This window comes from Falco biarmicus, chromosome 10 (assembly GCF_023638135.1).
Source record: "Falco biarmicus isolate bFalBia1 chromosome 10, bFalBia1.pri, whole genome shotgun sequence".
Lineage (NCBI taxonomy): Eukaryota > Metazoa > Chordata > Aves > Falconiformes > Falconidae > Falco > Falco biarmicus.
The window spans coordinates 18,339,535-18,350,201 of NC_079297.1; the positions used below are offsets into that span (position 1 = coordinate 18,339,535).

At 48.0% G+C, this 10,667-nt stretch overlaps 1 protein-coding gene across 5 annotated transcripts in view; it reads right to left on the reverse strand.

Annotated features, from left to right (window-relative positions):
• Positions 1 to 10,653, reverse strand: part of SCT (secretin) — an 18,941-nt gene extending 8,288 nt beyond the window's left edge. For 2 of the 5 annotated variants that reach the window (XM_056354399.1, XM_056354400.1), the window contains exon 1: positions 10,223 to 10,653. The gene's annotated coding sequence lies outside the window, so the exon portion shown is untranslated. Of the gene's footprint in view, positions 1 to 749; positions 7,272 to 10,215 lie in introns of those variants that run through there. The other 3 variants (XM_056354397.1, XM_056354398.1, XM_056354401.1) reach the window with 2 other exon arrangements.
• Positions 10,654 to 10,667: the final 14 nt, after the last annotated feature.

Genomic DNA, 10,667 nt, shown 5'->3' on the forward strand with positions numbered 1-10,667 from the left:
GGTGAGTAACGGGAAAAGAAAAGCTTCTGGGGACTGAAGAACATGAACTACCCGATACATCTACTTGCAACAAAAAAAAAAAATAAATGTGTTTGCCTTGTAGCAACAGTGGCAGACAGTGAAAAGGCGATGGGGTAGAAAACTGCGTGGCCGTGCCCAGCACTGCTGTAACATAACACAGGTGATCACCATGGGCTTGAGCTTAAATGCAGCTCCTGAGGCCTCCCAATAAAGAAATTCAGGACCATGCAAGGAAACTCAAAAGCTTTGGCGAGCTGGAATTTATACCCGAATAAACTGGAGCCCAAACCAAATCCCCAGTCCTGAAATGACATCTGATTCTCCTTTAACCAGAATTAAAATTAAACTCTCATCAGGAGACATTTTGGAAACAGGAGTAAACAACAACACTCTTAGCAGTATTAGCTGAATGGAGCTCTGTGAATTTGCACCTCGCTTTTCCCGTTCTTCATTTGTGTGAGCATTCAAAGTGGGAGTTGAGATTCCCCTTGCCTGTATCCAGCAGGCACAAAGCATGAATAAATCATCCATTAATCCCTGTAATCTAACCCATCATCTCTGTGCAGCATTGTTGCAGAGAAAAGCTCCCCATCATTGACTGTAAGAACGACAAAGGAAAAGGAAATTATTGCCCTCACCTGACCCCTACTCCTTGCACAGCTGTCATACCTGAAGCTGCAAGAACTCAGAGCTGAACCGATCCTTGCCACCAGCTGCCAGTGACGTACCTGTTTATGGGACATAACACTCTTTAACAGGATGTATAGCAAAGTGCTGCAAAGAGGTAACACTAAGGAGCTCTGAAGCCATTGCTTGCACCAACACTCCTTGAAGAGGGCAGGGAGAGCTACCCCAAGACAGGAAGGGGAAGCATTCTGTGAGCCTTGGGGCCACCCCTGAGCAGGAGGCAAGCTGCCTGGAGGATACTGCCAGGTGTAAAGCCACCAGAATCTTTGTGCTGTCACTTACGCTTAGGCTTGACACCAACTGATGCACAGCACAGAGAGACCTGTGGTGAGCCACATTAAGTAAATCCAGTTGCCACAGGTACAAGGGCTATTCACAGCATCCACGCTGTCGGCTGGGGACACCCTCATGCATGGCAGCAGGCAAGGGTTATGAAACAGAGGGGCTACCCCCACTTTGACGCTGAGGCTCTTCATTGAAGGGTACTTAATGACTAGCACACACAAGCTGACCCATCCCAAAGGCATTAAAGCTGAGAGTGGCATAGAGGAAGATCTTTTTTCTCTTCTTTACAGTGTGAGGAATGGGTCATCACAGAGCTACACAAGCTAGCCAGCTGCAACAAGGCTTTTATCACCCCATACCAGCCCTCTCACGCCTCAGTACCACCATCAGTCTCACACAAGGTTTCAAAGGTTCACCTACAGCCCATACTGTTTCTTCATCTTCTTCAGGCCAGTCCAACCTGCTTCTTGCCTCTGCTGCATCCACCTCCAAACCCCCTGCTTCTCCTAGGGCCTCTCCTCATCTACATGCAGGGTACTCACTCTCCTCCCTCTGCTTCTTCCAGGTCTCTCTTCATCCAAAGCTCCTCTTCCATCTTCCCCCCTTAGAGCTATTTAACTACTTAGCAGGAACCAGCCACAGCTGCGCCTTATCCACATCAGCCAACCCCCCACTCCTGAAGCCAGCCCACAGCTGTATATTATCAATGTTAATTAACCCAGCTTCATTCCTCTACAATTCCTGTACAGGGGTCACCAATCCTTCAGTGTGAAATGCAGCATCTTTTAACTGTTAAATGTATTAGCTCCAAATGTGGCAAAATTTAAGGATAACACATGGGCCTGGCCTTTTTCTGTGTTGGGGGTAAAAGACACGAGAAACTGCATTTCAAAAAAGTGAAGGTTTTATCATAAACCTAGGTATCCTGACCCCATACCACAAGAATGATGCAGGTGGACTCTCAAAAATTGGCACACAGAACTCTAGGAGTCATTCTGAGTTTTGAAGGGGAGAAATTCCCATTCAAACTTCAAAGAAATTAATGCAGGAGATCAGAAAAGACTTTCTGGCTAAGGACCAGTGTGAATGCATTCAGGCTCCACCCCCAGAGAACTTCAAGAACAGGCTGGATAAATGCTGCTACCATGTCATCTGGACTTTTTTGGTCCTGCCTTGGACCAGGAAAGCCCATCCAGCCTTTGGGGTTGCTGTTTATCCAGGGCAACCCTTGCAAGGTAGCATCCGTCGCCAGCTTGTCCTCAGCTATGTTACTGCAGCAACTCAGGATCTGCTGGGGCTGCTTTTCTTCATGGAGACACCTTAACTGGCCAAAACGCACATCCCAAAATGCTCCTACAGCCTCTGCACTGGTGTCTTCGAGGTCCGTGGCTTCGAGATGGCTAAGCGCACGAGAGTCAAGACAGGCTGAGGAAGGTTGGGGAAGGACCATCTCATCCACCACACATGTCCAGCGAGGGTGTCGCAAGTCCTGATGAAGCTGTCTAGGTACAGCTGACCTTCGAGGAGCCCAGGAACAGGCTGGGACACAATCCAGTGGCAGCACCCGCCGATGGCATGGGAGTTTATTGAGGTCAGATGGTACTAGGAGCTGTATGGCTAAATCCTTCCTACGTAAAATACCTTTTAATCAGCTTACAGGGTGTTCAGGAACCTCAACCTCCCCCATTCTTTTTTTCTTTCTTAATATACATGGTGTGAGTCCATGTGTGTACTGGGGATTTTCTCTTGTATGTTTGCAGGTGAGCCTTCCCCGGGCCAAGGAGTTGACCATGACGCTGCTATCTACTGAGAGCAGATTGGAGTAATTTTCTTGCATCACTCTCAGGTCTGTAAGAGAAAGGACCCTAATTGGAATAAGGGGATTGAAGGATTTAGCCTTCTAAATGCTCCTTTCTTGCACAGGATCGTTTCAGGAGTGGTTTTAATCTTTACCACCTGATTTTGTAATTTTGGCTGCAAAAGGGAAGAGTAGGGTGGGAGGAAGGGGTGATCAGGGGCAGCTGTTGGTGGGCTTGGGAGAAGAAGGAAGAAGAAAAATCTCAGTCCATATGGTCATGGGGCCACAGAAAAACACCAACCCCATTCCCAAGCCCCAGGGTGGACTCAGTTATTATTCCAAAACCCTGAACAGGTTAGGGAGCAATCCTTGTCTTGGAATAAACCCAGTGTCACAGAAGCATGCCAGCCCCTTATGGTCCCTTTTGGAGGTTTGTGCTTAAAACAATCCACAAAACAGAAGGAAAAGCCATGTTTATTCCCTTTTGCTGGCTGCCCAGTGCCTCTGTGTGTGCAAATGGGCTGTATCAGTCTCTATAAGGCTCACTCTGTGAGCAGGGACTATACACCTCCCCATGCCCAGTATGACAAGATACCTGGGTTTCATTCAAGTCCCAGCCTTGGCATGGGAGAGCCCTGCCTCTGAGGCTACACACCCTCCACAGCAGCACATGATTCAGCAAGGGGAAAATTACTCTTAGCAGAGATGTCCGGATCTGGGATGTGCATGGCTGTCTCTTATCTGCCTATATAGTGCTCCACTCCTGAGCTGCTCTTGGGTTCATTTAGGTTGCCTGTCTCTCTGCTTTGTTTGGCTAGGCAGCAGAGTCTAACAAGGACCCTGGTTGTTGTGCTGCAACATATGGCACCTTTCTAGATTTGCACCAGTTTGAAAAGAAAGTTAAGATGCAGGGGCCAAAAGCATAAAATGTCACATTCCTGAAAGTGTCCCCACTTGCTCTGAAGTCTAGAGAGAAGATGCTGGACATGCTACTCATCGCCACAGTTGGCAGCACTGGCCAGGGGCAAGGACAGGAAAACTTTTGTGTTAGGAGCTCTGGGCTCTGCTAGAGCAGACCTCAGTCATTTTAATCAAAGTTTTATCTGCTTCCAGCCAAATCTTTGGGCAAAATCTGCAGTAAAACCCAGTTCTTCTGAAAGAAGAGATTAAGATAAATATTCAGTTTTTGGCTCACACTGGAAAAAACCAAAAAAGCTTCAAATATTTTGCTAAGAATTGGAAAGAGAAAGGGGAAAAGTGCCCCACTGGTACATGAGCGGTACCTTGGGTGCTGACAGAGTATCTTGGTTTTCCATGGTATGGGATGAGACAGGTCTTTGGCAGCTAGCCAGAATATGCCTTATACTCCTGCTCTGGAGCAGGGGTGGGTGCTAAGCCAAAGGGTCCCCTGAGGATGTAAATCTGCCTCCCTAGAGATGCTCTGCCTGGGAATGCTGGGGCTAAGCCCGGCTCATCCTGCATATGCTGACCTCCTGTGCAGGCACACCTGTAGCAAGCAGGAGACAGCCTTTGGTTTGGAAGAGCTGCTATGAGGCACTACCCTCCTGTCAGCAAATCTTCCTCCCTGCTTGGGAACGGACATGGTAGAGAGAAGCAAGGGTTGGTTTTACTGGCACTGTGACCCAGCAAAGCAAAAGCCAGGCTCAACGCACAGTCTAGTTTTCAGATGAAGAGAGGAGCTCTCTTTTCCCAATCTATGTGTGTACTGTGGCTGTCTCTTTGTCACCAAGGAAGCACAAAGAGCTTTTTAACGACCTGCAAAGACAGGCTACTGCCCCCATCCATCACTTGGTGATTTTTACACCCTGTGGGTCTCCTTCCAAATCTCCTTTGAGGACTGCTGAAGAGGGTGCACTCTGCCTGTCCTCAGGTAGTCTCCACAGTGTGGGTTGATGGACAGAACACATACCTCTGCAGGGACACAACGGGACAGGACTGGGTGGCTTCCCCCCACCAGGACTGCTCTGGCCATCCTTGCCCTCCTGGCCCAGCATTGCTCTCTGCCCAGCTGGGAGCTACCTTGTAGCTTGGCACAGAGGAGCTCCAAGTGCCGTCTCTCCACAGCAGAGCTGTGCACTAATGCTCCCCATGCGTCTGGCCTTATCACAGCTCTAATTGGCATCAGCACCCGTAATCTCAGCCTCCAGCTGTTTGCTGTGTCTGGGGAAGAGGAGAAAGCACTTCAGGGAATTAATTTTAATTATAAGAATGATATGCTCTCTGTCCTGGCTGGCAGGCAGGCTTGGCCCAGCTGTTCCAGGTGTGCAGTGCCAGCAATGAGCACAGCAGCTCCTGACAGCTACACAGCTGCCTGGGCTTCATTTTGGCTGCATCCCCCTTTGGACTTTGTCAGGAACGCGAAAGGGCATCCCTCCCAGGCGAACAAGGACAGGCTTTGTGAAGATGAGAGCGGAAGGAGGTGCACTTATAGGTGCTTGCTGCTCACAGGCATGACTTTCCCGGCCTCTGTTGCCTCGTACTTGTCCTCCCCAGGAGGTTTTTCATAACGAGTGGCTCTAATAAGCTCACTGATGTTTTAAAACCAGCAGGGGCCCTTGAAGTATATTAATTTGATCTGCCCTATGACACAAACCCTTGTATTTCACCAGGTTACCCCTGCGTGAGATCAATTACATGGCTTAGTCTGAAACCAGGCATCCACAAAAACATCTAGTTTTGACTCTGAGCTAACAGAGACAGAAAATCCAACCATTTTCTCTGTAGTTGCATCCTCACAGCTTATCACCATCAAAAATGCATGAGTTTTTACACCTTACGTGGATTTATCATTACTTGCCAGAATGTTAAATGTCAAAAGATCTATTCAGTGTGCAGCTTCTTGGAGGGGGACTCAAAGAGCCTGGAAAGCCAGGAGAGCCATGCCATCCTCTCCCATCTCTTGCAAAGGTTAACCTGAAGGGCAGGAATGCTACCTCTCTCCCTTTTCTCAGAAATGCATTACAGGCAGACTGTAAAGCAGGCCAGCTTTGCTGCAGATGATACTGTCACAGAGGATTGCTCGGCTAAATATGCCAAATGAAAGGAACACGACTGGCCTTAAAAGCTCTTAATTTTCCTCCCTTTCTTCTGAATCTGAAGACAGCCTCAGTGATCTGTTGCCCAGCTGTTAGGGTACTATTCAACAGTAGAGTTGAGACATATCTGTGCTGAAACTTTGGCCGATAATTTTGCTCTCTTTTTCTATTTAAGAATTCAATGTCTCAAGTGTGAAAAACTATGGTGATAAAAGTTCTGTGGTTTTGGGGAGACTCTGACAGATGTCTCGATTTACAGCCTCCTTGATCCTGAACTGGCTTACAATCAAATCCTCGATTAACTCATCCTGGGGGAGTCTCTGGGGGACTCTACCTGGCTCCTTGGCTGGCTGTTGGGGACCAGCTCCACTGCAGCCACTTTCAGCAAGCAGAGGCTTGCTGAAAACCAGTTGCACTGCTCATTTTCCTGACCTTCCTTTAAAAACACTGCAAAAAACAGTGAAAAAGCAGATCTCCCACTGTTTTGTTGGTTTGCATAAGAAATGGGTACTTTCCTGGTGCTGCCCTGAGCTGATCTCTGGCAGCTGAGTTTGTAGGTGGCTGGAGGGCAGTGATGGTGACATCACTTTCACTAGCAAAGGCTTTGCAGGCCACAGGCTGCAGTCACAGATGCATGGCACAGAAGGAAAGGCAGAGGTTCTACGAGGTACTGGGTACCAGAGTCTCATTTCCCCCCACATTTGACAAGCACCGGTATGAGTTTATAGAGAGAGTGGTGTAGGAACAGATGTTTCTTTGATGGAATGGCTGGGGCACCAGTGTGCCAGTTTATAAAAGGGAAACTGAGGCATGGTCTGATGTGAGGCAGGGGTGTCCGTGCTGGCAGAAAGTGCTGCTATTCATATCTTGTGTCCTTCATAGCACCTACTTAGGAGAGATTAAAACATTTCTTTCTGACAAAAAGAGCAGCTGTGGGTGGCTTTCACAGTCTCTCCACCCGCCTGCCCTGAGCCAGCAGGCTGTCACAGTGCGGTGGGGGAACCGGGACACTGCACACTGTGCAATCAAGCAAAAAGCGCTTGTTCAAAACCAGTGACCACACTTGACACATTCCAAAGGTGCTCTTAGGTATTCACTGTCCATCAGTTTGACATTTAACTCTTCTTGCTTTCCATGAGGGTCACAAATGATTCTGTCGTTTGTCATCTTTTTTTTCTTGAAGTGACATGAGATGGCTTCTTTGGGTTCGTTGAAGTACTGATGTTGATGAGATCTTCCTTCTCCTTCACTAGGAGGACAGTTCCTCTTATCTAAAAATGGGATTGTGTCTAATTCTTATACCTGCCAACAGAATAAAAGGGTGCCTTTCTGCTGCTTTTGCTCTTCAGGATTCACTGTACCCCTGGAGACACTGTCGCACAGCAAAGCCAAATCAGTTGGCCCACACTAGTTGGCTGGCTGGGAGCTGGCCTTGCAGGATATGGTTTACAACCACTGAGTCTGCCAAGGGATGTGCTACAGGCAGAGTGGCAGCAGGCAAACACAGAGGAACCATGGGACTCAGTGACAGTGAGCAAGGATTACTGTAGCCTGTGAGTTTGCAATGAAAGAGCTGTGCTAATTAGTGCTTTGCATGGCTGCTCTTTTTTGGAAGTCAAAAGCCTTATTTCACATTAGTTTAATCCACTTCAGGATTAAACTAGTTCAGGATTAAGGCACTGTTAGTCTGGAATAAGGGTTTCCACACTGACAACTAAGAGTCATTCTGCACTAACCCACAGGGAAAATCAAGGTAATGAATATAAATTAACTGTTAAAGTGGATTAGATAAATGGCATTAATCCCTGCGGGAAGGCAGAATGCCTGCAGTCACAATTCGATCCTGCTGCCTTTGCTGCTCAGGTAGTTTAAACATAAATAAATGAAGGGTATTCTGTCCACAGAGGGTTTCAGTGCAGTTTCATTAATGCACTTCAGGGCCTCCTTTAGCTAATTTGAGTTGATTTCTTAGAGTAAAAGGGCTCTAGTAAAAGTGGTTCCACTGTACCAGCTGCTCGCCGAGTGAAGGCTATGACAGCAGTAAGTGTGCCAGCAGTTAGGTTTTAGGGAAACAACCACCATACCGGAAGAGCTGTGTCCAGGTGATAGAAACCACAGAGCAAACTCGCGTATGGTTTTAAAAAAGACTGGTGGGGTAGTTTTGTCCCAGTTTACTGCACTGGATTAACATTTATCTTCCTTGTCTGAATTTCACAGCAGATGAAGGTATTGCCAAATGAGCTCTTCTTAACCTGACAGATATGCAGACATGCTTGTGCCTACCTGAGTCCAACACCAACTGTTCCCAAAGGAATGTAGAAATACAGGTGGATCCAAAGGCATGTGAGTACCCCCTCCAGTGCTGGTGGCTAACAGTGCCAGATTCGGAGGAGGCTTGGTCCCATTCAGAGCAGATGGAATTGTCTCTCCTGTGCTCGTAGGACTGAGCTTGGTCTTAGCACACTGATTTAAGTGCATGTTAAAGCTGGGTCAGCTGGAAGAGGGAGGTGACCAGACAAACCCATGCATATTGGGATGAACATGAGGATGGCAAACCTATATAAGGGTGGGAGAGAGGGGTAATACAACTCAGTAGCTACTAAAGGGATGGCATTCTTGCTGGCTTTAGAAAAGACTTGGAAGTCACACCTCTGGAGACAGTATTTGGCAAGCCAGATTGCGAGTGAGGTGCTGAAACCAAGTTAATTTTCTCCTACTCATGTATGAAATTGTGGAGCCCGAGGCAGCTGGGTAAAATAGACTGTGTGGATCAACTGCTGTTAACCCACTCCAAGGAAAGGACAGTACCTATGTCTGTCCCCATGGCTGAAAACAGGGTTCTGGCTTTTCCATGCTGCACACGCTGAGAGTTAATCATGTCCCCTTCCAAAAAAGAGTAATGGAACTGGGGGGAGCAAGGGCAGGGGCTTGGAGAGAGGATTTCTTTCCCAATACTTTTGATAGAGGTCTCTTATTTTAGGTGACATAATTATGACAAATGTTGTGAAAAGTGTGGCTGAGTGAAGGCTGCCTGAGACTGCAGATGCACAGGTACCTCTCAAACAGCATTATCCCAGTGGAACATTTACTCTGGTTTTTTTCTGTCTCATTTTCAACAGTAAGACACCCTGGCCCCCATGTTCAGCCTGTGACCTCGTACACCACCTTTGCTCCCACACCTGCTGCCTATCCAGTTGTTTCCTCAATCCTGCATTGCTGCAGTTGATTATTCCTGCCCAAGCACAGGATATATGCAAAATTTCTTTTGAATTGCATCCTGTGTTTGCCAGACAGTTTCTCCAACTTGTCAAGACCATTTTGAATTCTTACTCTGTGCTCCAAGATGCTCACAGTCTCTCCTGTCTTGGTAATATCTTCAAATTTTGTTAGTGGACTCTCTGGACCCTCACTCAGGTCAATTATGTAAATATTAAATATTAACAGATTCTGTGGAGATCCTGGGATACAAGTTTCCAGTTATTCACCCAACCTGTAATAATTTCACCTGGTCTTTCCTCTTACATTGCTAAAGGGAATGCCATGTGAGACTGCAGGTAGCGCTGAAGTTGAGATACGTGATATTTACTATTTGTCCCCATATCTACAAGTGCTCCTAGGTCTCACACAGAAACAAACAAGCTCTGTTAACTTTGGGATTGGAACAACTCGGGTTTCTCTTTAGTGCCCTGATTTTTTGTCTCCCTCCGTTTAAAAATAGGCAGCGTTTGCCATTTTCTGGACTTCTGGAGACTTCAGTGTCCTTCAAATACTCTTGGAGATCAAAGGTACCGGCACTGATTTCTCTGATCACTGTTTATGTTACTGCTTTGAGTCTCCTGAGGAAAATACCTTCAGGTAAGCCTGACTTAAAATAACCTTCTACTCTAAACACTTGCTTACCTGTTAGTTTTTTTCTTTCTCATGGAGTTTTGCGAGGGTCCAGCCAAGACCCAAGAGTCCTTTGATCTACCATAACAATTGCAATACAGTGCTTGTGGGGCCAGCGCCTCTGCTGTTTCTGAGTCACATATGTGTGGTCAAGCTCATGCCAAGGAAGACATTGTGTCCCAACGTACAGAAATCTGCCTGTAGGAGACTCAGTCCTTGGTTTTTATCTTCCTACAATGCCACTTTTACAATAGGAGTCACTCAATGGCCCAAAATGCACCATTGCAAAAAAAGCCAAGCAAATCATAAACCCAAATAAAAGGGGGGGGGGGGGGGGGGGGGGAATAAGACAAAAAAAAAAACCTGAAACAACAAAAAAACCCCCAAACCTCAAACAAGCCAACCCTAAAGCACGCCACTGCAAAGCCTTTTGGTTCTATTGTCATGTTTAGCTTTGGAGGAAAGGTGGTGTTTCTTTACCACTCACAGACGCTGCTGTGGGGCGGGAAGCGCGGGTTGCCGGCCGCCAGCCGATTGCCGCTGCACCTGAGGAGGGTGGCTCATCGAAGAAATTTTAGCTGTGCCAGTGCGGAGCTGCTCTCTCCCTCCTGCTCAAGAGGCAACGAGAAGCCTAATCCTGGGAGAAGGAGACTGCTCCACTGGACGAGGAGGCTGGGGTAAACTGAGCAGTGAAGGGCGAGGCGTTAATGCCGGCGTTTTTTTGGCAAAGCCCCTGCCTGCCAGCACTGCCTGGCCACGGGAGCTCGGCGACACCCCGGGCTTGGTCCCAGGAAAAGCATCCCCTCCGAGGGGGCTCCTCCAGGGCCGGGCGTGCCACCCGGCGCGCCCTCACCCGCGGGCCGGGGTCCCCCGCGGCGGCAGCTCCCCCGGGGCCCGGCGGGGGGGCACACCGGCAGCCTCACCCCCCCGCC